This window comes from Gallus gallus, chromosome 4 (genome assembly GCF_016699485.2).
Source record: "Gallus gallus isolate bGalGal1 chromosome 4, bGalGal1.mat.broiler.GRCg7b, whole genome shotgun sequence".
Classification (NCBI taxonomy): Eukaryota; Metazoa; Chordata; class Aves; order Galliformes; family Phasianidae; genus Gallus; species Gallus gallus.
In genome coordinates this window covers 19169598-19196128 of record NC_052535.1, presented here as the reverse complement: position 1 = coordinate 19196128, position 26531 = coordinate 19169598, and positions in this window count along the sequence as shown.

Sequence of the window (26531 nt, the reverse complement as noted above, 5' to 3'; positions counted from 1 at the left end):
TAAATCTAACCCTAACCTTAAACCTAACCCTAACGCAAATACTAAACCTTACCCTAACCATAAACCCAAACCTAACCTGAACCCGATCCATAATCATAACCCTAACCAGACTATAATCCTAAAACTAACCTTACCGTAATTCTAACCCTAAACCTAATCCTAAAAAATAACCTACCCTAACCCTAAAACTACCCTGAAATCTAACCCTAACACTACCCAAAATCAAACCCTAATGCAAACCCTAAACCTTAATATAACCCGAACCCTAACCCTAATCCTACCGTAACCCTAACGCCAGCCCAAACTCTAACCCTAAACCTACACTAACCCTAACCCTAAACCTTAACCTAACGCTTCCGAAAACTTAACCATAACAAAAACCCTAAAACTTAAACATACCATAACCCTAAACCGAACCTACCTTAACACTAACCCTTACCCTAACATTAACCCTAAGCCTAAACCTAACCCTAAGCCAAAACCTGACTCTCCCCTAACCCTAACCCTAACACAAACCTAACTCAAACCCTAACCCAAAATCTAACCCAAACCCTAAACCTAACCCTAACACTAACCCTAACATTAACCCTTATCCTCCCTTAATCCTAACCTAACCTGAACCCTAAACCTAACCCTATCCTAACCCAAACCTTAAACCTAACCCTCACCTTGAGCTGGAACCTGACCCTAACCCTAACCCTGACCCTGACTTGACAGTGACCCTAACCCTAACACTAACCCTAATACTAACCCTCAATCTAACCATAAACCTAAATCTACCTATAGCCTTAACCCTAACCCTATCAGTAAGCATAACCCTAACCAGACTCTAACCCTAAACCTAAACCTAACCCTAACCATAAAACATAGCCTACCCTAACCCTAAGACTACCCTGAAATCTAACCCTAAACTTAACTCTAAACCTAAACATTTAACCAACCCTTACACTAACCATAACCATAACCCTAAACCATAATCTTAAACTTTACAACAACCCCAACTCTAACTGTACACTGCTTCCCAAATTAAGCCTAACCATAACCCTAACACTTACACACCCCAAACCTAACATAAACCTAACCCATACCGTAACAGTAACTGTAATCCTAAACCCCAAACTAACAAAAACCCTAATCCTAACCCTTACCCTAACCGGTACCCTAAGGCTGCACTACCCCAAATCTAAAATCCAACCCTAACCCTAATCCTACACCAAACTTAACTGTAAACTTAAGGCTAGCCCTAACCCTAACACTAACCCTAAACCAAACCCAATCCCTTACCCTAACCCTAAATCTATCCTAATCCAAACATAAACACTAAATCTAACCCAAAACTTTAAACTCATCCTACCCAAAGCCTATCCCTAACCCTAATCCAAAGCCCAACATTAACCTTAACCCTCAACCTAAACCTAACCCTAACGCTAATCATAACCTTTACCCATATCCTCCCCAACACTATCCTAACCTTAACACTACCCCAACCCTAAACTTAGTCCTAAACCAAACCCTAACCCCTAACCTAACTCTACACTACTCGCCAACCTAAGCCTAACCCTAACCATAACCCTAACCCTAACCCTAACCCCAACACTAATCCTACCCTAACCCTAACGCTAAATCTAACCATAAAACTAACCATAACAACAAAATTAACCCTAAACCTAACACCAACCCTACCCAAACACTAACCTTAACCCAAACCCTAGCCCTAATTCTAACCCTAAACATAACACTAACTCTAAACCTAAACTTAATGCTTACCATACCCTTACCCTAACCAAATTCTAACCCTAACCCCGACATTAACCATAAACCTAAAGATAAGCCTAAATCTATCCTAATCCTCATACAATCCCTAAACCTAACCTTAACTCTAACCCTAGCCCTAACCCTAAATCTAAACCTAACACTAACCATAAACATAACCATAACCCTTAGCCTCCCCTAACGTAAACCAAACCCTTACACAAACTATAACCCTAAATCTAACCATAACCCCAAACCTATCTAACCCTAACCTTGACCCTGAAGCTAAACAAAACGCTAAACCAAAACCTTAACCCCAATACTAATCATTACCTTAATCCATATCCACCCCTAACCCTAACCCTAAACCTAACCCTAACGCTAACCATAACCCTACCGTAACCCTAACTATAATTGTAAAAAGAAACGCTAACCCTAACTAGAACTCCATCAAAATCCTACAACTACCCCTAACTCTAACCTCAACCATAAACCTAATCCTACCCTACCCTAACCCTTAACTGAACCTTCACCCTTACTCAACATATAACACTAAACCCTAAACCATGTACTAACTCTAACACCAACAATAAACCTACAATACCTTCAACCTAACCCTAAATCTAACACTAACCTTAATCCTAAACCTAAACTAAACAACAGTAACCGTAAACTTAACTACTATCCTCCCCTAACCCTAACCCGAACTCCATCCAAACCCTAAACCTACCTCTTTCTCTAACCCCAACCCTAATACCACACCCACCGCTAACTGTAACCCTTACCTTAACTGTAAACCCTAAACATAACCATACACTAACCCTAACCCCAATTCTAACCCTAACCCAAAGCCTAACTGAAACATAACCCTAAACCAAAACCCAACCCAAACCCTAACCCAGTCCAACAAGGTCCCTTCCTTTTGATTTGAGGCTGAGCACACCCCATTCTTCTGGATTTTTGCCAAGCTAGCTCTCTTCCTTCTGGGTAAGGGCCAAGCAAACCCCTTCCTACAGCGTATCGGACCAGCAAGCCCCTGTGCTTCCAGCACAGCAAGTCCAATTCCTTCCAGCACTGGGTTGAGCAAGCCCCCTTCCATTAGGGTTTCTTCCCAGTGTGCCCCCTTCCTTCTCAGTTTCTGTCCAGAAAGAACTGTGGCTTATGGATTTCTGCCCAGCAAGCCCCTTTCCTTCTTCATTTTGGCCTAGGAATCCACGTTACTTCTGGTTTCAGGCCCAGGACGTCCCCGTTCTTAGGGGTATGGACCAGCAAGCTCTCTTTCTTACTGGGGTGTGGCAGAGGAAGGCCCATTCTTTCTGCCTTTGGGACCAGCAGTCTTCATTCCATCTGGCTTTCAGTTCTGCAAGTACCTTCCTTCTGGAATTCCACACTGCAAGCCACTTTTCACCCATAGCAGTGGACTCGAACAATTCTGTAGCTGAGAAAGTGTGGCTTCAGCTGACTGCTTTCCTCCGAGGAGGGGGGATTTTCTCCACTGCTCGGAAAGGAGTGATTCTGTACTTTACCTTGTGGACTCATTCAAAGCATGACTCCTAGCATCATTCAAAACGTCTTCTCTTTAATTAAAGAGGGTGTTCATTTCTTTTCTCCTTCTCCATTGCGACACTCTTACTTGCTGTGACGAAGGAGAAAAGAAACAAAGAGACTCTCTAAGTAAGGTGATTGAGATGCTGAGAAGCGCAAGGAGTGGTGTTACAAGAGAATTCTACGGGAAGTCAATATTGCACCTTTCTCTGCTGAGGAGAGAAACCCCCCTCTTCAGCAGAAAGAACGACTTCAGCCGACTGAAGTCGCCCTTTTTCTGCTAGGGAATAGTCTGAGTCTGCTGTTGTTGGCAGAAAACAGCATTTGGGGAGAACTGCAAAGTTATCGCATGCAATCGAATGGTTTGAATAGCGGTCCTCTGCAAATGCCGCTTTCTGCTGAGAAGAGCGGACTCGGGCAATTCTGTAGCTGAGAAAGTGTGACTTCAGCTGGCTGCTTCCCTCTGAGGAGAGGGGATTTTCTCCACTTCCCAGAAAGGAGCGATTTTTGCCTTCCCCTTGTAGACTCGCCTAAAGCACAACTCCTAGCACCATTCAAAGCATCTTCCCTTTATTTAAAGTGGGTGCTTGCTTTCTTTCCCCTTCTCCATTGCGGCACTCTTACTTGCTTTGACGAAGGAGAAAAGAGACTCTCTAAATAAGATGAAAGGCATGCTGAGAAGTGCTAGGAATGGTGCTACAAGAGAACTCTATGGGAAGTCAATATCGCACCTTTCCATGGTGAGAAGGGAAATCCCCCTCCTTGGCAAAAGGCAGCTGACTGAAGTTGCCCTTTTATGGCTACAGAATTGCTCCAGTCTGCTCTTCTCGGCAGAAAGCGGCGTTTGGGGAGAACTGCAAAGTTGTTATTTGCTACCGAATGGTTTGAATAGCGGTTCTCTGTGAATGCCGCCTTCTGCTGAGAAGAGCAGACTTGGGCAATTCTGTAGCTGAGAAAGTGTGACTTCAGCCGGCTGCTTCCCTCAGAGGAGGGGGGATTTTCTCTACTGCCCGGAAAGGAGTGATTTCTGTCTTCACCTTGTGGACTTGCCCAAAGCACGACTACTAGCACCATTCAAAGCGCCTTCTCTTTCATTTTGAGTGACTTTGTTTCTTTTCTCCTTCTCCACTGTGACACTCTTACTTGCTTTGATGAAGGAGAAAAGAAACAAAGCCTCTCTCTAAGCAATGTGATTGAGACGCTGAGAAGCACTAGGCGTGGTGCTACAAGAGATAACTCTATGGGAAGTCAATATTGCACCTTTCCGTGCTGAGGAGTGAAACCACCCTCCTTGACGAAAAGCAGCTGGCTGAAGTCTCACTTTTTCGGCTAGGGAATTGCCTGAGTCCACTGTTGTTGGCAGAAAACAGCATTCGGGGAGAACCGCGAAGTTATTGCCTGCAACTGAATGGTTTGAATAATGGTTCTCTGTGAATGCTGCTTTCTGCTGAGAAGAGCGGACTCAGGCAATTCCCTAGCCGAAAAAGTGAGACTTCAGCCAGCTACTTTCTGCCGTAGTGGAGCTTTCACTCTGGAGCCCAGAAAGGAGTGATTTTGTCTTCATGTAGCGTTTGCTCTGGTAGCACAACTCCTATCACTTCTCAATGTGCCATTCACCGTACGTAGAGAGACTCTTTGTTTTTTTTTTCCCTTCCGTCATAGAAAGTGAGAGTGTAGGAATTTGGATGGAGAAAGGAATGGATCTCTCTTTCTAAGAAAGAGGAAGGTGTCTTGAATAGTGCTACATGTCCTGCATTCAACAAGAAAACAACGTGAAATCAATATCACTCCTTTCTGGACCTGGTCATTTCCAGGAGAAAGAGGCATGCTAGTCCACAAACCAGAAGGTAGGGGTCTTGCTGTACTGAAACTCAGAAGGAATGCGGCTCTCTGATCTGAAATGCATAACGAAGGGTGCTTGCTAGGCAGAAAATCATTAGGAAGGTGACTGCTGGCAGAAGCACAAAGGGAAGGGTGCTTGCTAATCTGAAGTCAAGAAGGAATAAAGCTTGATGGACTCAAAGGCAGAAGAAATGGGACTACATGTGACCAAACCCAGTAAGAGTGGGAGCTTGCTGGAATACAAACCAGAAGAAAGTGGGCATGCTGTGTCAAAATGCAAGAAGAAGGTGGTTTGCTGGAATGAAACCCAGAACAAAGGAAGGCTACTTGTCCATTCCCAGAATGAAGTGAGCATGCTCCGCCACAAAGAAAAGGAAGGGGTCTTGCTGGACAGGAAATCTAAAGGATGGTGACTGCTGGTCAGAAACGCAAATGAAGAGAGTTCCTTGCTGGGCCAAATAAAAGGAGGAAAAAGGCTTGATGGGCCCAAAAGTAGAATGATTGGGACTTCCCTGACCAAACACAGTAAGAAAGAGGGCTTGATGATCCATACCTGGAAGAAAGGGGGCATTCTGGGCCGAAAATCAAAAAGAAAGGGACTTTCTGGGATGGAATGAGAAAGAATGGTGCTTGCTGTGCCAAAACTAAAAAGAAAGTGCATTTACAGGGGTGAAAAGCAGAAGAAATGGGTAAATTCTTGGCAGAAATCTATAGGGGAGAGATTTTCTGCACAGAAACTCCAGAAGGAAAGGGACTTTGCTAGGCCAAACCCATAAGGAAGAGGGCTTGCTGGGCTGAAATGCAGATGGAAAGGGGATTGCTGGGCCATAACAGAAAAGGAAGGCGGCTTGCTGGTGAGAAACACAGAAGGAAGGGGACTTGATGGGCCAAAAGCCAGAAGGAGGGCTTGCTGGCCAGAAACCCATAAAGAAGAGTTCTTTCTGTGCCAAAAAAACAGAAGGAAGGAAGATAGCAGGATTGCAATCCAAAAGGCTGCTGGCTTTCTGGGTTGTAATGTTGAAGGAAGGGTGCTTGTTGAGCCAAAATTGAGAAGGAAGGGTGCTTGCTAGGGCAAAAAGCAGAAGGACTGGGGCTTGCAGTGCACAAATGCAGAAGAAAGGGGTGTTGCTGCACTGAAACCCAGGAGTAAGACACACTGTGTCAAAACCCAGAAGGAAGAGGGCAGTGCTGGGCCACAAAGCAGGTGGAGGATGTTTGCTGGGCTGGAATGCTGAAGAAAGGGGACCAGCGGTGCAGAAAACCATAGGGAAGAGTTGTTGCTGGCCCTAACCCAGAAGGAAAGGGGCTTGCTGGGTCAAAACGCAGAAGGAAGGACGCTTTCTGGCCAGAAATCGAAAACGATTGGGGCTTGCTAGCCCAAAAGCCAGAAGGAGGAGGGCATGCTGGGCACAAACCCAGAAGGAAAGGGGCTTTTAAGCCCAAAGCCAGGAGGAAAAGGGTTTAGTTAGCCCCTTTCTGTTGGGATATGGGGATAGGGAGCCCTCTTCCTTCTGCATATCGGACCAGAAAGCCCCCAACATTCGGTATTTTGGTCCAGCAAGTCCCCTTGCTTTGGCATTTTGGACCAGAAAGTCCCATTCCTCCTTATCTTTGGCCCATCAAGTCCCCTTTTTTCTGTGTTTCAACCCAGCAAGCCTCCTTCTGCTTTGTGGCCCAGCACTGCCCTCTTCCTTCTGGGTTTTGACACAGTAAGTCTTACTCCTGGGTTTCAGTGCAGCAACACCCCTTTCTTCTGCATTTGTGCACTGCAAGCCCCAGTCCTTCTGCTTTTTGCCCTAGCAAGCACCCTTCCTTCTCAATTTTGGCTCAACAAGCACCCTTCCTTCTCAATTTTGGCTCAGCAAGCACCCTTCCTTCAACATTACAACCCAGAAAGCCAGCAGCCTTTTGGATTGCAATCCTGCTATCTTCCTTCCTTCTGTTTTTTTGGCACAGAAAGAACTCTTCTTTATGGGTTTCTGGCCAGCAAGCCCTCCTTCTGGCTTTTGGCCCATCAAGTCCCCTTCCTTCTGTGTTTCTCACCAGCAAGCCGCCTTCCTTTTCTGTTATGGCCCAGCAATCCCCTTTCCATCTGCATTTCAGCCCAGCAAGCCCTCTTCCTTATGGGTTTGGCCTAGCAAAGTCCCTTTCTGGGACCCCTTTTCTGGGGTTTCTGTGCAGAAAATCTCTCCCCTATAGATTTCTGCCCAGCAAGAACCTCCCATGTACGTTTCTAGCCCAGGAAGCCCCTTTCCTTCAGGGTTTGGGCAGAGCAAACCCTGGTCCTTCAGCCTTCAGGCTCTTTGAGGTCCTTTTCAACCCAGGCCATTTAATGATTCTATTATTCGATGATACTATGATTCTATGATAATACCATCTCACCAAAGGACCTGAAACTAGTTGTTTTCATGAAGGTTCCGAGGTTTTTTAAAAAAAAATAGATGGAAATTTATCAGCTTTGGAAAAGCACTCCTTGGCAATTTTCTTTTAATTTCCTGTTGATCATTTGGACATGGAAAGCTTTTTCTTCAACTGGGGATCCTAGTGCAGCGTCGGAAGGTGCACTATTGTCACATTCAGGAAGAAGAGAAGTGGAGTTTGTCAAATCAACTAGTTTGTTTGGAAGACAATCAAGTGAACTTTCTCATGAAGAAAGTTCTTTTCTTTTTCTCAGCTTGACTGAATTCTTCTACTGGTGGTGGTTACCATGCCAGCTGGGCTGTGTCCTGCTATCCAGCCTGCTAGGAGGAAGTTAGTTACACTAGATGACTGAGAATCCCAATAGAAAATTCTCAAATGTCACAATGACAATCATGGTGTGTTGTGGTGACACTGCAGAATAGCATCATTTCCCTATGATAATGGAGCGGTAGCAGCAGCAGAAAGTTCTAAATTGCACATGTTGCTTTTCCTTTACAGATTCTTTTGACTCTAGAGACAGGAAGTAAATAAAATTACTTTTAAGAGGTGGACAAGACACTTTATAGACAGTTGGGTGAGGTCTCAAGGTCTCTCCCCCTTGTTCTTGTTGGGGACTTAAACTTCCCAGACATTTGCTGGGTTTATAATACAGTAGATAGGGAACAGTCCCGGAGGTTCCTAGAGTGTGTGGGAGATAACTTCCTGACACAGCTGGTGAAGGAGCCAAAAAGGGGAAGCAAAATCCTGGACCTGCTGTTTGTTAACAGAGGAGGCCTTGTGGGAGATGTGAAGATTGGAGGCCATCTGGGGCACAGTGATCACAAGATGCTAGATTTCTCAGTCCTTGTTGAACCACAGAGGGGAGTCAGCTTCCACCTTGGACTTCTGGAGGGCAGACTTCAACCTTTTTAGGATCATGGTTAAGAGGGTCCCTTGCGAAGTAGTTTTGGAGAGTGTTGGAGCCCAGGAAGGCTGGGAATACTTTAAGGAAGTAATTTTAAATGTGCAGGAGCTGATCATCCCCAAGTCACGAAAGATGAGCCAGCGGGCAAGGAGATCAGACTGGATGAACAGAGACCTTTGGCTGGAACTCAAGAGCAAAAGGAAAGTTTATGGTCTCTGGAAAAGTGGGCAAGGTACTTATGATGATTACAGGTACATAGTGAAGCTGTGCAGGGAGAAAATTAGAAAAGCCAAAGCCCAGCTAGAATTGAACTGGGCTACTAAGGTAAAGGACAACAATAAATATTTCTATAAATTCATCAACAGCAAGTGGAGGGCTATGGAGAATCTCCATCCCTTGTTGGATGCCAAGGGCAACTTGATGACCAAGGATCAGGATAAGGCTGAGGTACTTAATGCCTTCTTTGCCTCAGTCTTTAATAGTAAGACTGGTCACACAGCCCCTTGTGCTGGAAGATAGGGACGGGGAACAGAATAGGCCCTGCATAATCCACGATGAGGTGGTTTTGGACCTGCTCTGAAAGCTGAACACCCACAAGTCCATGGGGCCGGATGGACTGCACCCTGGAGTGCTGAGGGAGTTGGCGGGTGTGGTTGCCAAGCCACATCATTCTTCGGCACTGCTGGCTAACCAGAAATGTCCCAGGAGACTGAAGGCCGGCAAATGTGATGCCCATTTTCAAACGATCCTGGTAGCTACAGACTTATCTGTCTCACCTCAGTGCTGAGGAAGGCTATAGAATGGATAATCTTGAGAGCCATCATGGACCAATTAAAGGTCAACCAGGGGATCAGGCCCAGTCAGCATGGGTTTATGAATGGTACATCTTGTTTGACAAACCTGATTTCATTTTATGACAAGGTGACCCACTTAGTGGATGAAGGTAAGGCTGTTGATGTCAATAAAGCCTTTGACATTGTCCCCCACAACATTCTCGTGGAGAAGCTGGCTGTACACGATTTGGATGGGCATACGCTCCACTGGGTGAAACACTGACCGGGCCCAAAGAGTTGTGGTAAGTTGAGTTAAATCCAGATGGTTGCCAGTCACGAGCAGTGTCCCCCAGGGCTCAGTACTGGGGCCACTTCTATTTAACATCTTTATTAACGATCTTGATGAAAGGATTGAGTGCACCCTCAGTAAATTCGCAGGATGACACAAAGTTGGGGAGGAACAGTAATCCGTCAGAAGGTAGAAAGGCACTGCACAGGGACCTAGATAGACTGGATCAATGGGATGAGGCAAACCGGATGGCTTTCAATAGGGCCAAGTGTCGGGTCCTGCACTGTGGTCACAACAATCCCAGGCAACCCTACAGGCTTGGGGAGGTGCGGCTGGAAAGCTGCCTGATGGAAAGGGACCTTGGTGTACTGATGGACAGTCAGCTGAATATGAGTCAGCAGTGTGCCCAGGTAGCCAAGAAGGCCAATGGCATCCTGGCTTGTATCAGGCATGGTGTGGTGAGCAGGACTAGGGAAGTAATCCTGCCCCTGTACTCAACACTGGTGAGGCCTCAGCTCAAGTACTGTGATCAGTTTTGGGCACCTCAGTTCAGAAAGGACATTGAGGTGCTGGAGCAGGTCCAAAGAAGGGCAACAAGGCTTGTGAAGGGCTTGGAGAATATGCCCTATGAGGATCGACTGAAGGAACTCGGGCTGTTCAGCCTGGAGAAAAGGAGCCTGAGGGGAGACCTTATTGCTCTCTTTCAATATCTGAAAGGTGCTTACAGCGAGAGCGGGGTTGGTCTCTTCTCACTGGTGACAGGTGACAGGATGAGGGAAAATGGCCTTAAGTTGCTCCAGGGTAAGTTTAGATTGGCTATCAGGAAAAAACTTCTTTACAGAAAGGGTTATTAAGCACTGGAATAGGCTCCCCAGGGAGGTGGTTGAGTCACCATCCCTGGATGTGTTTAAAAACCGTTTGGATGTGGCGCTCAGGGACATGATTTAGAGGAGGTTTGTTAGAATTGGGGTAGTTTGGTTAGGTTGTGGTTGGACTCAATGATCTTTAAGGTCTTTTCCAACCTGAGCAATGAATCTGTGATTCTATGATTCTAAGGATCTGGGGTTCCAATTTTCATGGTGAACAAGCAAAGGTACAAATTGTTCCTGAATGCGTGACATTTTAAGACAATCTATAACAGAATTTTGTATTGTTTTTGTGTTGCACTTCTTTGCATTACATCAGCCTTAAAAACTACAGTGAGATACAAGGAAGTCCAAGGAGACAGCTGCCTAGAGCATTATTCAGTGTGCAGTTTAGTGCCAGGGAAGTGACGGGTCAGACATATCATAGCAGTGAAATAGAATATAGAAAAAGAAGTGACTGTAAATGAGTCTTACTCAGCTTTTCTGTATTTCTCTGGTTGCTTCACAAGTACTATTTAATTAAGTCTTCCAACATGTCAGTGAGGTGCTTCTACGGTCTATGAATAATTCATTTGGGTTTTGTGACTTAACAGAAAAATTAGAAGTAACTTTCAGAACTGTGTGACCCAAAAGGAAGTGTATGCAGGCTTTCTAATCAGAACTTTTTTTTATCCACAAGAAAAAATCTTGATGTTGTGTACTACTAATAAAAAGAAGCAGAGAGACTGAGGTTATAAAAAGAAGGAGGAAGAGATAAAGGTTCCATTTTTTTCTAACCAGATATGGTGATTACAGAACTCTGACAGGACACTGACATGTTACTGCATAACATGATAACAGCGAGATAGCTCACCTGCATGTCTCAAACCAGAAAACATCCCCAAGTTCTCTAGGGATTTTGACAGTATTTGAGAACAGGTGAAAAGACACATTACATCTGTATCTATGGTTTCTCTAAAAAGCTTACATTTTATGAGCCTTTTAAATGAAACTAGTACTGGAATTTTCATTTATTCCATTTTTATAGTGGTTCCAGTGACAATAATATTTAATTCACGCAGGAAGCCGTGTGCAGCTGGATTCCGAGTGCTGGTAGATTTGTGCAGGCAGATAAGGAAGAGGATGGCAAATTCCTCTCTCTAGGAAATGGCAGGACCAGCCAATGCAAGGCTGCTCAGCAGGACGGAACCAGATGGGAGATGTGATGATTTTGTAGGCTGTGCTGGTTCTGCTGATGCCACTCAATGCCTGCCTGATCCAAGCAGTGTCTCTAAGTCTTCTCCTATCTGTGACTGAATCCTTTCTCCTGTGCAGCTACCCCTGATATGCAGAAAAATGCTGGATGGTAGATCTGGCCCAGAACACAAACTTTGAACAGCAGAGTTTATACTCCTTCAGTGCTAGTATTGACGAGCTTGTTTACCCCACTTAAAGTTAGAGGATGTGTCAAAAAGTTACAACAGAACATTGATACAAATTGATAGCCAAACTTCCCAAGACATAAAATGTTCTGACATAGCAATTAGACCTATCTAGCTGCTGCAAGATAGATTGGTAAAACTGACTCATCTTGGACAGTATGATCTGTATGAAAGCACTGTTTTCTGAAGGGGTGACATGAAATATTAGGTTCAGCTTCAGTAAAGTACCAACTAGATGTAGTCTTTGTAAAAAGCATTATAACGTTCAAGCTCAATAATTCATGGTGGCTCCATTAAATTTACAAACATGTTTTAACAGCATCAAGGAATCATTCCTAATATACAATTAATAAAGAATTGCACATTAAAAAATCATGGTAAATAATTAGAATCCAAAGTTCTTTAATTACATTTTAGTATTTTCAGTCCTGTTGCAACTACAGTAAAGCTTGTTTGAATATATAATGTTGTTAAGCACAGTGAGAAAAGATGCTGGGGAAGTGGGGAAACAGAAAGTTTTAGTTGATGCTGGTCTGGATACCTTTTAGCTTTTTGACTTTTCATAACTGTTTTAGTAGTAATAAGCTTTTAGGATTGGTTGAAGTATTCTGCGTGTGGACATATTTGTATGTACAGCTATAAATTCGCCATGTATGATGCAGAATTTCTTCATTGGAAAGCACTAAAGCAAAATGCTTCAGCAGATAAGCAGGAACTCTGTTCTAAACCAGACTGAACACAAGATGTTACATTGTAATTTTATCCTTGTATTTTTGTTCAAGTTTGAAATCAACTTTTGGTCACCGCAGCCAAGAAAGAAGTCTAAAACAGAATATGGGACACCTCTATGTTCACTAACATATGTAATTGGGTTTAAGGGACGCAAAAAGAAACTGAAAGAGGAAAGATCAGGATATCACAGATTGTTTTCATTGATTTCTAAGACTTGAATCCTCACAGTCCAATTAAGCAGAGAACATCTTAAGTTTTTCTCTCTCAATAGATAATTTTTGCAGCGGCACTGTCCTGATGAGCCCTGCAGACATGTCCATGGCAGAGGTCCTGAGATGGAGTGAGATGCGCTGCCAGAGTTGCACTCCGATCTTTGCATTCAGGGCATGTACTTGCATTATGCCTCCCACCTACCAGGGCATTTTGGTTTTCTTAAGTAAAGCAACACATTTAGCTATCAAAGGGAAAGTCTGAAGACAACAACAACAACAACAACAAAAAAGAAAAAGAAAAAGAAAAAGAAAAAGAAAAGAAAAGAAAAGAAAAGAAAAGAAAAGAAAAGAAAAGAAAAGAAAAGAAAAGAAAAGAAAAGAAAAGAAAAGAAAAGAAAAGAAAAGAAAAGAAAAGAAAAGAAAAGAAAGGAAAAGAAAGGAAAAGAAAGGAAAAGAAAGGAAAAGAAAGGAAAAGAAAGAAAAGAAAAGAAAAGAAAAGAAAAGAAAAGAAAAGAAAAGAAAAGAAAAGAAAAGAAAAGAAAAGAAAAGAAAAGAAAAGAAAAGAAAAGAAAAGAAAAGAAAAGAAAAGAAAAGAAAAGAAAAGAAAAGAAAAGAAAAAGAGCCAGAAAGTTCTGATGTTTAATGAACCTTTCATTCAGTATATACAGCTTCTTATGTATGCTAAATATGTGGAAAAATCCCATGGAATTCAGACCAAACAGTGTGTGGGCTAAATGGCTGAGTAGGAAAGTAAGCAAAGATTGTGGAAAAGGCTAATTTGGTCATCAAATCCAGTTGCTCATGGTTGTGGGCAATCCTATCACATAATTCAAGTAATAAAGTAATGTATGACTCCTTACCATTTTTAGGTGTGTGAAAACAAGATTGTGGAGACTTCCATTACAGAAGTGTGCCCTTGGCTACAGTATTTTCCCATGTTGGAAGCAGGTCTTATCTCTTACTACCAATCCTATGTCTTGGACTTCACATGTGAATTAAAACCTGAATAATACTGACACAAGAACTTAACATATAGACCTTTGTCAATCTTCATCCTTGTTACTGTGAACAGCTGCTCAATTGTTCTTCAAGGAGATGGTGATTCATTGTGTCAGTGCGTAATCATCAGAAAGGTCAGTGATGGCTTTGTAACGGCTTGACTGGGAAAATAATTGAACACAGGATTTGACTTGAACATCTGCAAAAATTTGAACCAGAAGAACTTGATCCAGATTTGTGAATATTGCTCACAGGTGATCACATATGGTGAAAATCACCCATGCTCAAGGGGAAGCGGAGGCTTCCCTTTTCCACTGGTTGATTTGCTAAATTAAAGTACATGTTAAATACCAGCTTCCTCTTGTTTATACTAATTCTTACATACATTTTCAACACCGCTCATCTGAACAGTCCATCTGAGGTGAGTGCTTTTGGGGCTGTGACAAAACTGGGAACAGGTAACCACTATGAACACCTGCAGTGTCAAGATACTCAAGATACTTCTCTAGGATAAAGCATCAGGGGCTGGGCAAGATGTCCATAAGTCATATAATGAGATTTCTTAATTTTAGATCTGAGAGGTTTCACTGGTTATTTCTCCCCTACATTGACTTACAGTGTTTTAACTGAGGAGCATTTTCAGGTAATTGAGACACTTGGGAAAACTGATATTAATACAATCTACTTTTCCACATACAGATTTGGCAGAAAATGGCTGTCTCTCCAGTGCTGTTCTTTTTTTTCTTCTTCTTTTTAGAAATGTTTATGGATGTTATTAGTGAGAATTAAAAAATCTCTAGTGTAAACAAATGACCATTTATCTAGCATAAAGCGGCTGTGGCTGTATTTGTTTCTGCCCTTAGGGAACACTGTAGACTCTTGCTAACAGTATCACAGCCATTTTGGCAAGTAAAAATGAAAGGGAGGCAAAAATTATAAAGAAGGCTTCTATGCAAAGGTGAGCTTGAAACTATTAAACTGCTATAACAAGAGCTATGCTTCAGTGCATCCCCAGACTGCTGACAGGAAGGATATGGAATTACTGAGGACTTTATGCTCTCCCTCTGCTGTGAGGCTGGGGACATTGCAGCAGTTTCCCTTCCAGCCCCGCCCCCCCCAGCAAAGTGCAATTTGACAATTTGCCATCCTATTTAGGAAATATTTATGATTGGATGAAAAACAGAAAACCCAAATGATAAATGCTTATGAATTGAGCACATCCTGGAAATAAGGCAAGGGTGGTTTCCTGGAGAACAGGAAAGGATCTGGAATGAAGTCTAATAGAACAGTTTCCAGTCTGTCTTCTGCAACATTTTACTTTGGTATTTTCCTGTGTACTGGATCCTCAGACTGTGTAGCTTTTAGCACTGTCCTTCCCCGTCTTAAATGCCCTGCTCCACCCGTGGAGTTCACAGTAGTAATTCAGCTGAACAGAGACCTGGGTGTGGAGGTCATTCTATACAGGGTTTCACAACAGCTGTAGTAATCTCAGGCAACAAGAAGTATTGGGGGAGAGGTGTATGGAAAAAACTGCATTTAGCTTCCATATCTATTTAGTGCTGCAGCAGAGTTCATTGGCTGAATTTTATGTGTAGCCAGTGATTTTGGCTTCCTTTCATTTGCATATGTGTTTGTTCAGTGAGAAGCCTCTACTTCAGGTATTCTTCAGGGAGGAGCTATCTGCCCCTGTAGGCAGCTCCTACACCCAGAAGAGTGTTTTCATCACAAATCGATACTTTAAATGATGATCACCATTCTTCATCAAACAAGGAGGCCAAGAAAGAAAGATTATAGCTCAACAGAGCCTGTTGTTCAGAAAATGTCCTGGGGCTGTGTAGAGCAAATGAAGGTAATGACAAAGCCTTTATTTAAGAAATAGGCACACGAGGGAAAGATATCAAAAAGAATCGACTCACCCCTCCCGGTAGCAGCGCGCAGGCAGAGCCGAGCTGAGGAATGTTTCCCTCCCCCGTTCGTACCGCCGCACCGCCGCCCTCACACACTCACAGAGCCCACCCATTGGTTCAGGCTGTGACCCTGGAATTCCACTACACTCCACCCCTTCACAGCATGAACCAATGACTGAGCAGGTAGGGGGTGAGCCCCTGCAACCTGGTGGCCCAAGACACAATGCACATCGCGACGCATACACAACACCCGCCGCAATATAGGATGTCAAAACAATAAAGGCAATCAGTGGCAGTCCCCTTCACGGTTCTGTTGGGCCAGTGCTTGATGTTCTTTCTCGAGGCGTATCTTTTTCAAGGACCAGTAGCGCTTCTGATTCATGCTCTCCAGTCCCCAAAAGTTCAGCAGTGCGTCACAGGGTGTCATGATGTTTCCTCATAAGCGTGTTTGAGTGATGTTGCTCCTGCGGGCCATCCTGTGAACTTAAAACCTCAAGGGGAGTAAAATAGATGTTTAATAGGTACGAGGAGGGGTAGGTCCGCCCTCCACGGTAAGATGCAGGCTGTATTTCGGTCTTGAGTCAACACCTCTGCCTGTATCGGGGCACGTCCTGGCCTTCGATACCACACTCTTTGGCCCGAAATCTGCGACTGAATCACTATATCGGGTACCAAAGGGGGGGTTCTAATTTGCCACATGGACATGATTAATGTCCCCCTTGCAATGAAAACAGGGGTGTCAACTATTACCTCTGTTGGCCATACACCGATTACTGAAGGGTTTACTGATCCCCCAACCTCTAACAATCTCCCCCAAGGTGCAAGGAGACCACACCATTTTGGTCCTCCTTGCACCTTCCAAGGCCATTTTACCTTGTGTCTCCCGGGCTCTAGGTCATCAGGGGCAGGGAGCAGAAGATTATTCATTGTGCCAACTTGTGGCTTGAGTGAGATGTCCTTGCTTGTAATTTGTATCCTAAGTGGGGAGGCCCAAGTTGTCTGCAGCATTTTTAAAGCACTGGGTCTGCCATCTCTTGGTCTCTCATTCAAGTCTCGCAGGGTTTCATAAAGCCTTTTGGTCCACCCCTGCAAGGACTGTGAATCTGCCTTCAGAGCAGCCTTCAGGATCCCACTGTATCTTTCTATTAGGCCTGCTCCCGTTGGATTGTAGGGCAGGTGAAACCGCCATTCAATGTTATTGTCTTCAGCCCACTTCTGCACAGTTGCACCTGTGAAATGTGTACCTTGATCACTCTCAATAACCTCAGGAGTCCCGTATGATGCCATCAATCTAGTTAGAGCTTTGATGGTATAGGCTTAGTTTGCCTTTGCTACAGGATAGGCTTGCATCAGTCCACTCGCTGTATCGACACAAGTTAGGGCATATCTGGCCCCCTCAGATCGAGGAAGGGGACCTATATAATCGATCTGCCATCGCTGTAATGGGTTGTGTCCTCTAGCGAGATGGGCCGTAGTTTCCGGCAGAGGTCTTGGTCTCATTCGCGAGCAAGCGTCACAGTCCTGACATGCCTGGACAATATCTGGTAACTGTTTCCATAGTTGTAATAAGACCTGGTTAGGCTGTCCATCGATCTTTTGAAATTGAACTCCAGCCCTAATCAGGTCGGTAAACATTTGTTTTCTTGAGACCCTGATGGGTCCAGATTGAATTACATTAGGGGCAGGTCTCCTAGGTCGTGGTGGCGGATGGATGTCCGACTTTTCCACCACCATTCGGACATTGCGCCTGGCGCGCAGGCGCTCTGTCTCCCCCAGATCTGCCACCAATTGGGCGGCCTGTTGTATAATGGCCTCTGAGGCCACTAGGGGATTTAGTATGGATACCAAAATTCCATACTGATGTGGTGGAGCCTGCTGCAAGATGAGGTCCCTCATTCCTGTGGAAAATTTTATCATATCTGGGCTCTCAAAATTGTCCTCATAAATTGCCTCCTTCATACCTAATTCTCGGATATAATTTTGTAAGTCCTCCATAGAGGACCACAGGCCGGTATTTAATGGTATGTCCGTTTTATTCGCCCATGTCACACGGCATGCGGCCATTAACCATGCAATCAGTGAATGATTTTCTTCATTGTGTTGCACAGCCGCATATAGTCTTTGCCTGAGGGCCGGGTGAGTAGTAATTGATGCCAGTTTTGAGATTTCTGGCCCATTCACCACAATGCTTTCTGCCCCCATGTCATATAGTCTGAGTAACCATGCTGGCACACTCTCTCTCGGTTTTTGTCTAAAGCGTTGTACTAAATCCATTAATTCAGCTGCCGTGTATGGGCGAGCTGTTACATGTAGTGTGCTCTGGGCAGGGGGCCACTGGTCAGGGGGCAGCCCCGCTGGCCTGTCCTGCGTTTTTTTTGTTTTTTGAGTTACAACTGGTCAGATCTCAAAGGGATCAAGCTCTAGTGGAGCCTCAAGATCTGACTTCTTAGTGCTTTCATTTTCTGAGTCCAGTTCATGTGGACTCTCTTGTATAGGATCCCCAGTTATTTCTAGAGAGATGTTTCGGATTTTTTGTACCGGAATTATAGGGTTAGGTTTTTTCCCTCTCAAAATTGCAACCTGTCTTTCCAGTTCTTCAAAACGGTCACGTAATAGTTGATTTTCATCAGTGAGAACCCCTTCAGTTATATTTAGCCGGTTCAAGGCCATCAGCAGCGGCCACGCCACCGTGGAGGCAGCTAACTGTCGTTCTCGTGTAGTGAGTACGTTTTTGTTTAGACTACTGAAATACTCAGCCAGGCGGGCTGGGGATTCCTGAACATTTCCTGCATCCCGTAGGGGACCCCATTTTTCAATAATACAGGCAATCCCGTGATATGGGGATCCTAGGAATCCCGGGATGTGCCCTGGCAAAACTTCACTTATGGGGCTAGCCTTTCCCTGTCCAAACCATCCCATGAAATTGTTCAAAAATGTCATGGTAATTATTTTAAGAGGCTTATAATTGGGTATCTTTAAAGATATTTGGCTGCCTGGCTCGCCAAAATGTAGAGCAAATGAAGGTAATGACAAAGCCTTTATTTAAGAAATAGGCACACGAGGGAAAGATATCAAAAAGAATCGACTCACCCCTCCCGGTAGCAGTGCGCAGGCAGAGCCGAGCTGAGGAATGTGTCCCTCCCCCGTTCGTACCGCCGCGCCGCCGCACTCACACACTCACAGAGCCCACCCATTGGTTCAGGCTGTGACCCTGGAATTCCACTACAGGCTGCTTTATAGAAGACATAACATTCATGTGTCTCAATGATAGAGGAGCAAAGCCCAAATCTTTTTACTCAAGTTACTGAGACCATCATTACTTTCAAGTACATGACACTTCCTGAGTTGCTTCACATTCTGATATCCAACTTGCAAGTAACAGCAGACTGCACAGAGCAGCTCTGAGGCTCACCAGCCAAACTCTGCACTTCATCTGCCTAAAGGATTGAAGTCATGCCTGATACAGAATTCCTAGAGGAAGGTACACTAAAAAAGAAAATAAATAAATAAAATGAGATCTGCAGTTTCATGTTCAGAATATTCAGTAGGATTTGGGAGCCCAGCATGACATGAGTTCCCATCTGTATAAAATAATTTTCATCAAGACCTTCTCTTATGTTATTCATCAGAGCATATTGTAAGAGATTATTCTTTTATATGATTGACTCAAAGTTTGCTGAGGAACAAGTCCAGGCAAGTCCTGGGCAAAGGTAGAGAAATCTTCTGTCTGGAGGACACTGATGGACAGGTCCTGGCTAAGGGTTGTGAAATCCTTTAAGGAGCATGGATGGACAAGGCCAGGGGCAATGAGAGAGGGATAAGCTGCTGATAATGGCCGGGAAACAGTCTTTTGTGTGAACTTATCTCGAGGAAGATGGCTATCTCAGGAGGTACGCACATGACTCTTGCTCAAGCACCCAGGTATGTCACGTAGGCAGGAAAAAAAGGAGGATAAAAGAGGGTCCAACAACCATGAGGAGTGAGAGGGGTTTTCTGCCATCTGATCTCTCACCACGACAGACTGGAGGGGTTTTCTGCCATCAGATCCCTCACCACGACGGACTCGAGGTTTCTGCCATCAGATCCTTCACTATGGACCGTATGCTGACGGACTTCCCTGGGACTGCTACCTGAGACCTGCTACTTCCTCTCAGACTTACTCTGAGGCTTCTTCCTGGACCCACCCAGTACCCGCACCTTCTCATTGCCCAAGACCAGCCTCACTGCTCCTGCCCTTCGGACTCGGACCATCGGAACGTCGTGCAAAGGGACTACTGCCGGATCCTGGTTGTGACTATCCCCGCTTCACGCATTTCTTTCTTCTTTCTATCTTTTCTATCACTCACCTTCCCTTCCCCATCACCCCAGTCCGTAATAGTGTCCGTCCTCCCCTTTCCTCATCTCTCTTATTAACATTTGTAATAAACTGGTCAGACCAACATTTGAACCGTTGTTTCTTTATCTCACGCCGGGCATACATACCTCAAAGAATCTCCTCACCCTCCTATAAATTGGAGCGAGACACATATATATTACTTTCTTAACTCACTATACAACATGTCTTTGTCTGCCAGGCAATCAAGTGGAGGCTGGGCAACCTTTTTACTCATCTGTCCTGAATATATCTCTGTGTATTTAATTAAGTAGACTCATTTATTAATATTTGGGATACCTTCATTTGTATAAGTGAAATATACAAAGCATCTACCATGACTTTTTGAAACCTACTTTGCGGCATGCTTTAAGAATATTCTGTGGAGCTGGCTTAATACCTAGCAGGAATTAAGTGAAACAGTCCACCTTCTTACATATAGTAATTCATGACACACTTTGATTACATATTCCATCTTTCATTTATTTTTTACAGTATAAACAAACAATTGTTGCTAAGAAAGCTGAAAGAACACTGTTGAATTGATTCAGCAAGATATATGGACTGAAGGACTAATGCAGTGAAAGTAAGATAAGTAACTCATTCACCACTTTTTATCAGCAGATCAACATTTAGACATTTCCAGGAAAGTCATGCTTCATCACATGTAATAGTTGCTTGGGTAAACAAGCACCATAAGGGAGCATCCTCCCCTTCACCCTTCTTTTCCCTGGATTTTTTTGGCAGAGAACAATGCCATGTGGTATGGAGTATCTCTGTTCATTTGGGTTCATCAGTCCTGGCTGTGACCCCTTCCAGTTTCTTGTACACCCCCCCGGTACTGGCTGGTGGGACAGTGTGAGAAACAGAGGTCTTGATGCTGTTCAGCTATAGCTAGTATATCAGTGTGTTATCAACACAGATCCAAAACTTAGCACCACACTAGCTGCTATGAAGAAAATTAACTCCATCCCACCTGAAACCACTACACTGCTGATAAGTTTTTGTTTGCATTTCCTTGCTAATTCAGAAGATTTATCAACTTGCAAAGTTATTTCTGTGTACGGGTAATTTCTAATCTGTTGGTTAAGGATATTTTAATAACTATATGACAGCTGTTCAAAGCTAGTGATAACAGGGGAGGAAAATAATTATGCATTACCTAAACTATTTTGTAGTTTAGTGTGTTCTACAAATGGTGATAGATGTAAATATCTGCTCTATTCACTGTAAGAGGCAGTGACCCAGGCAGAGGGACATAGACTGATGCCCTATTTCCTATTAGCAAATGGCACCTGTTCTGTACATCTTAATGGACTTTCCCTTCATTTTCTAGACTCTCTTTTTAAAAGCTACAGTTGAATTTCAAAGGGCCTACGTTCTGAACATATTTCATAGTCTACTGTCCTAACTGGGAAAGTGCTTTTGAACAGATTTCACTCAAAAAAATTTAGAGGAATACATTATCATGTTTCAACACTTAGACCCATCTTCACAGTGAACTGGTTGGCATTAGCCTGGTATATCACCAGTTCCAAAACTTATTTTCAAAAAGAAGACTGAAGTGATTGGGTCACCTGTGCATCTGTGTGTTTTCACTACCTCCTTGTAATATTTTTAATGCATCAGCAAATTTCAGATGAGCTTGGCAAAGGGATACATTATCACCCAGATAATCATATTGCTTCAGGTTTTGTGAAAGTAGAAAGCTAAATAGAGAAGATGATATTCTCAGAATTGCCCCCCAAAAGAGTAAGTCTGCACTGATTATTATTGGACACCAAAGAATCAAGAGAAGCAGCTCCTATTGCATGAATATGTTTTGAAAGAAATATTAATGTTAATGTCTAAGAAGTTGAAATCAGTTATATGATAAAGCATATGTTCATGAAGCACCACTCCCCATTATTTCAAATATTTCTATATTTTGCATATAAATAGCAGATACATTAAGGGACAGTTATATGATTTAATCATCTCTGTCTACATGATCATATTGTCTTTATTTCAAAATGACATAGAGGCAGAAATGTGACTATTTGCAGCTCCAAGTTTTGTCACTGGCACTGAGCAAGTTAGAGGTGGAAAACTGTCTAAAGGATTTGTTTTCCATTTAATTGGTTATTTAAATGTTCAGGATTAGATTTGGTGTCAGATTGCAATGTTGATATTTTCACTTCTCCATGAATCAGAAAACCTTCAAAAAACTTCTCAAACACTTACTCCTGGTGATTTGAAAATGATTTAGAATTTCTGGGATCTTGAACCTTCTGACTGAAAATTATGTTCTTTCTAGTTTCACTGGTGGCTTGCAGAATCAAACTCTATAACCACAAAGTAGTTATAAAATCTGGTATGTTTAATCAACACTGCACAGAGCCGGGTGCAAGGGGGATAGATCCTCTTAACTTGCACACCATAGGACAAAAACTTGGTACAGATATCAGCAGAACTATTACATAATGTTTTTCCCGGAATTTGTATACATATTCATTACATTTCTGAGAATCCATTAGCATATTGTCCCTCCCCCTGGCGCACACATCATGAGCATCCTCCTGGTGGTCACTGGATAAAGGCTCGCCATCTTCCTTGCTGTAAACTTCTGACCCTCAGGGAGGGGTAGCCCCCAAACCAGTTCTAACTTGCTCTGTGGACATCTTATCACCTTCTTGCCTGGTGTCCTTGAGCTGTTCTCAAACCCTCATCTTTATCTCTTCTACCCCCCGCATTGTTCTAATCCCAACTTGTTATTATTCCATTCTTCTAGTGGCCTCTGCATATTTGCTTCTGTAAACTATCTCTGATTCTCTTTTACCCTTAGTTTCTGCAGACCCTTTCTTACTGAACCCTTTCTTACTTTTCATTGGTATTTTTTTTGCAGGTGGCTGCAAGACAATCTGATTCAGTGTCTCGCTCCAATTTATCGGAGGGAGAAGAGGTTCTTTGATATATGTATACCCGGCATGAGATTAAGAAACAATGGTTCAAATGTTGGTCCAACCAGTTTATTACAAATCCTAGTTGTTCAGGGAGAAGGGGAGGGGAAGAAGGGTGATAGAAAAGATAGGAAATAGAAGCAAGGAGTCTTTATAGGAAGCAAGAGGGAGATAGTCACCACCGTAATCCAATGTGGTTCATAGTTCAGTCACTGATCTTCAGTAATGGGTCGTTGGGCATTGTTCTGTTAACGACAACGATGGTAATCATGGCGACAATTTCCAGTGGCAGTACAAACTTATTTTTAAGTCCATAGTGGCTGAGTCAGCTCTCTTTGGAGTGACAGCTCGAATCCGAAGTGGTTGAATCAGCTCTCCTTGGAGTGGCAGCTACTGGCTCTGGGATCTCAGCAGAAATTCCTTTGTTATCATCTTCCGGGCCTTGCCAGCAGATAAGAGGGAGCAGGGATGTCCACTTGCATCCTGTTTTTCACAGACACGATGGTATCATTCCCCAGTTTTCCCATACCAAGCTGGGGCTATTTAGTCACAGGCCAGATCTTCCGCCAGTAACCACTCCTGAGCACTCTCTTCTGGAGGTAAACAGCTCCAAAGAAATGCTTTCAGATGTAATCATTCACAGTGATGTTGATTGCAACAGGGCAACACCCACCTCTCATCTAAGTCAGTCTTATCGCAAGAAGTGCCTCAGAAAGCAAGCTTTGAGCCAAAAAGCAAAGAAGGATTCATACATTCAGGAATCATCAGTAGAAGAAATCCTAGCAGCCAGGAGTAAGGTTGGCCCATACACTTGGGTTGTCTGTCCTGGAGCTGTGTATCTCCTTTAAGATGGAGTTTATACACTAGGGATGTGTAACAGAAAAAAAATAAAAATAAAAACATGGTTAGAGCAGCTGTGGAGCTTGGGGAACACTTAGCCAGGGAAATAGTGCAGTAACTGCAGCCAGGTGTAGACCACAGAAGAGAAGAACATGGAAACTCAGGCATCTTAGTTCAGCCTCTGAAAATGCTGGTAGAACAATGGGTTTTTTTCAGTGTCACTTTTCTTGTTTACTGTAGCCAATACCCATCCCATACTAATACCTGAGCTGGAACACTAATTCTCATCAACTGCAACAGGACTTGCAGAACCGAATACCAGAAATAAAACCTTGAATAACCTTCTAGCATGATTAATTCAACAACTACAACAACAACTTATAATTTTTGGTATCCACTGGCTATCTGCCTTCATCCATAGTGCCAATGTTTCCATTAATAATTCCTGTTAGAATTGTAAACCTGCTTTACTCTTTATTGCATATGCTTTGGAATTATCTGATAGTTCAAAGCATCAGTAAAAATGTTAATTATTGAGTACAAAATACTAGAGGTTCTTTTATATCCATAAGTGAGCAACAAGGACATGGGTGTTTTGCAACTTTATTTTGCACATATACTTTACCAACTGATATAATTCTGGCTGAATAGATGAGGTGAGAATGGTGGATGCTGTGTACCTTGACTTCATCAAAGCTTTTGACACTGTATCCCACAACATCCTAGTAATGAAGTTTAGAAAGTGTGAGATAGATGAATGAACCATGAGGTGGACTGAGAACTGGTTGACTGGCAGGGCTCAGAGGGTTGTGACCAGTGGCAGAGTCAGGTTGGAGGCCTGTAGCTAGCAATGCTCCTCAGGTGCTAATACTGAGTCTGGTCTTGTTCAACATCTTTATCAATGTCTTAGATGAAGGAATAGAGTCCACCCTTAACAAGTTTAGTGATGATACAAAGCTGTGAGGGGTGGCTGACACACCAGAAGGCTCTGCTGCCATTCAACAAGACTTGGACAGGCTGAGAGTCAGATGGAGAAGAACCTGGTGAGATTCAACAAGAGCAAATGTAGAGTCTTGCACCTGGGGAGGAACAACCACATGCATCAGTGCAAGTTACAGGATGACCTGCTGGAAAGAACTTCTGCAGAGAAGGACTTACTTATGGGTTCTGGTGGCCAACAGGTTAGTTGTGAGCCAACAGAGTGCCTTTATGGCCGTGAATGCCAATGGTATCCTGGGTTACATTAAAAAGAATGTGGCCAGCAGCTGGAGGAATGTGATCTTTCCCCTCTACTCTTCCCTGGTGAGGTCACATCTGGAATACTGTGTCCAGTTCTGGGCTTCTCAGTTCAAAACAGACAGGGATCTTCTAGAGCGAGTCCATCAGAAGGCTACAAAGATGATTAGTGGTCTGAAGCATCTCCTGTATGAGGAAAGGCTGAAATATCTGGGGCTGTTCAGCCTGGCGAAGACTGAGAGGGGACAATATAAATTATTATAAATACCTAAAATGCAGGAGTCAAATGAATGGGACTAGACTTCTCAGTGGTGTGCAGTGATAGAACAAGGGGAAGTGGGCAAAAACTGAAACACAGAAGTTCCTTACAAACATGCAAAGAAGAACTTCTTCACTGTGAGGATGGCAGAGCATTGGACCAGGCTGACCAGGTAGGGAAGTCTCGATTTCTGGAAATATGTAAGACCTGCCTGGATGCTTTCCTGCTCAACCTACTGTAGAGAACCTGCTTTTAGTGGGGGTATTGGACTCGGTGATCTCCAGAGATCTCTTCCAACCCCTGTGATTCTATGATTCTGTTCTCTACTATCATGTAACTTGTAAAGTGAGGGTAAGTGCATATTTTGAGAGTTTTTTTATTCATATAAAATCTAGTTAAGTTCACAAAGCTTTGTGTAAACTATGGAAGATGACAGAGTCCAATATTGAGCTCTTAATTATTTGAATTTCAGCACATGATCAAATACTTTGATGGACGAGGATCTGTATTTCAGTGTCACAGAAGTCAATTCTGAGTGGGGATCTCGGCAATTCCTGTTTCACTACAGTGCCTAGTGATCTTGAAGGAATGAAGAAATCTATCATGCAGTCAAGGTCAGTAGGATTACATTTTTTGTGTTAGTTTTTAACATTGTCTGCAGTTTAAAAAATACCTGTTTTTTAACACTTTGAAATGCTCACAAGTGAATTACTTTCAAATCAACTAACAATATGGTAGATGTGGTCTGAATGGAGCAGCATACAGTGCTGTTACATTCTCGTGCACTGAGCCTTCTATCTCACTCACTGCTTGTCCATCTGCTTTGCAGTGCTGTATGTATTATCACAGGGTCTTACAGAGTCAGAACTGAAAGGATGGTGTCATCCAATACATACTTGTGGTTACACAAGCAATTCATTCTTATTCACATCATTATGACTATGCCTATGGCAATTAGACCACTTGTTTACCTGCAGAAATTGCAGTATGAAAGACAGTTATGAAATAGTTACAGGTATCTGTGAGCTTAGTGATTTTTTTCATTACCATAAAATGTCAATTTCTTCTCTGATTTGGAGTCCTGAGTTTGGAAAAGAAAGCCAGGACAATGGAATCAGATACATGAGCAAGAGCTGCTGTTCAGAAGCACCTGATTAAGGTGGCTTTCGAATCTTTTGTTGTCACACACATACACCTGCAGTTTGGCACCTCTTCTCCCTTC